Source organism: Triticum dicoccoides, unplaced genomic scaffold (assembly GCF_002162155.2).
Source record: "Triticum dicoccoides isolate Atlit2015 ecotype Zavitan unplaced genomic scaffold, WEW_v2.0 scaffold138775, whole genome shotgun sequence".
Taxonomy (NCBI): Eukaryota; Viridiplantae; Streptophyta; class Magnoliopsida; order Poales; family Poaceae; genus Triticum; species Triticum dicoccoides.
The window spans coordinates 1-1563 of NW_021198300.1; the positions used below are offsets into that span (position 1 = coordinate 1).

Below are 1563 nucleotides of genomic sequence, written 5' to 3' on the forward strand. Positions count from 1 at the left end.
TAAGTAATTTGACCGGTTCCGGTGGCTACAGGCGGGAAATCCACCCTCTGCCACTGCTTTTAGATTCGTGCTGGTGGACCCCACAGGATTTCTTCTTCCCACCAATTCCAGGGTACGAGTCGTATCAAACCCCACGCTGCTGTATATTTCCCACATCGAGCTCTCTTCCTCCTCTCTCTCTCTCTAGTGAGTTCCACACCGGTCGCCGACGCCACAAGATCTAGCTTCTCCACCAACTTCCGGCAGTGGATCCGGCTTCTGCGGCCGTCACCTACCACGGGGGACACACCCAAGATCGGCAGCTTCGCGGCTGTACCACCAGGCCGGTGAAGAGCGACGCCAAATCACGCCGGCGGACGACGGATCCACTGCGGTGGGCGTTGCGGAGAGCTACTCCGGCGAGGTTCCACCACGACGGGTCACCGCGCACGGGCGTCGCTGGATCCGGCGACTCCAAATCTGACCGCCACCAGATCTGGTGAGTAATGAAGCCCATCTCCCCTAACCTCTCTCCATCTGTACTTAACGATTTCGATTTTGTTTTGAATGATTTGAACATCCCTTGCTTCTTTACCAGATGGCCGGCCTACCCTGCTCCTTCATTTTTAGATGTTTGTATGTTTGTGACAGAGAGCATCGGTTGTTGTTGTGGGATGTGTGTGAAATACATTGAAACATGGTTTGAACGGCATGATTTATGTATCGTGGAATCCAGCGAAATCAATTTATATAATTGAGAAGTTTACGAATGAATCAATTTTTTTAGTTGGTTTTGTGATCTTAAATTCAACAAAACAGTGTGCACATATGTGAAATTGATAGTCGGCGTTCTTTGAAATGACACTGGAATCGTGGTATGGAAACTGGAATAAATGAAATGACATTGTTCAGAATTAGAATTGTTTATTCAGCTCTTTTGAAATAGCAAGTTTCAGTCTTTTATAGAAAATGTCACAGTGATATTTTTTTTGAAAGGATTGAATGTACTTTTTGAAGGATAGAAACTCCGCCTTCTACATCTCAAGCTACCGATCCAAGAATAAACCATGGAGCGGAAGGTGTCAATAGTAGTTGCATCTATGTTCATATTAGCACTCATCTTCTGTCATGGTAAGTAAAAAACATGTTACGAAAGCTTTACTTCAAATATTTCGTGCCTTACTGCGTTTCTGTGGATACAGGTACAGATGCTAAGTGTAAGCAACAAACCTACAAACTTCCTGTTCCATGTAATCATGACAGTTGTGATCCTTTTTGCACACAACATAAGTATGAATCTGGGACATGTGGTTTTACTGGCGATCCTGATGAAATTCTTCGCTAATGCATTACCTGCGATGAGAAGACTTCAGTTGATCAAATGGCACTACCACTCCAAGGGGACACAAATGGCGCATGAACATGCAATACATGATGTAGTGAAAGATTAGTGCTCTGAGTGTGGTTGTCGTATTTAGTATGAAAATATATTGGTGGTGACTGATAAAGGCATTGGTATTTTGTATTTTGTTCTTGTGCCTCGCCCCAAGCGCCTCGCCCCTTGCGCCCCGCCGTGTGCCACTC

General features: G+C 45.4%; 1 long non-coding RNA gene across 2 annotated transcripts; it reads left to right on the forward strand.

The window, feature by feature from the left end:
* The first annotated feature begins 147 nt into the window (after positions 1-147).
* Positions 148-1308, forward strand: LOC119343729. 2 transcript variants are annotated; one of them, XR_005166237.1, is made up of 3 exons: positions 148-478; positions 997-1110; positions 1182-1308. It is a non-coding gene; the product is annotated as an uncharacterized LOC119343729 (long non-coding RNA). The 2 variants fall into 2 exon arrangements; XR_005166236.1 differs by having other exon boundaries at positions 1002-1110.
* Positions 1309-1563: the final 255 nt, after the last annotated feature.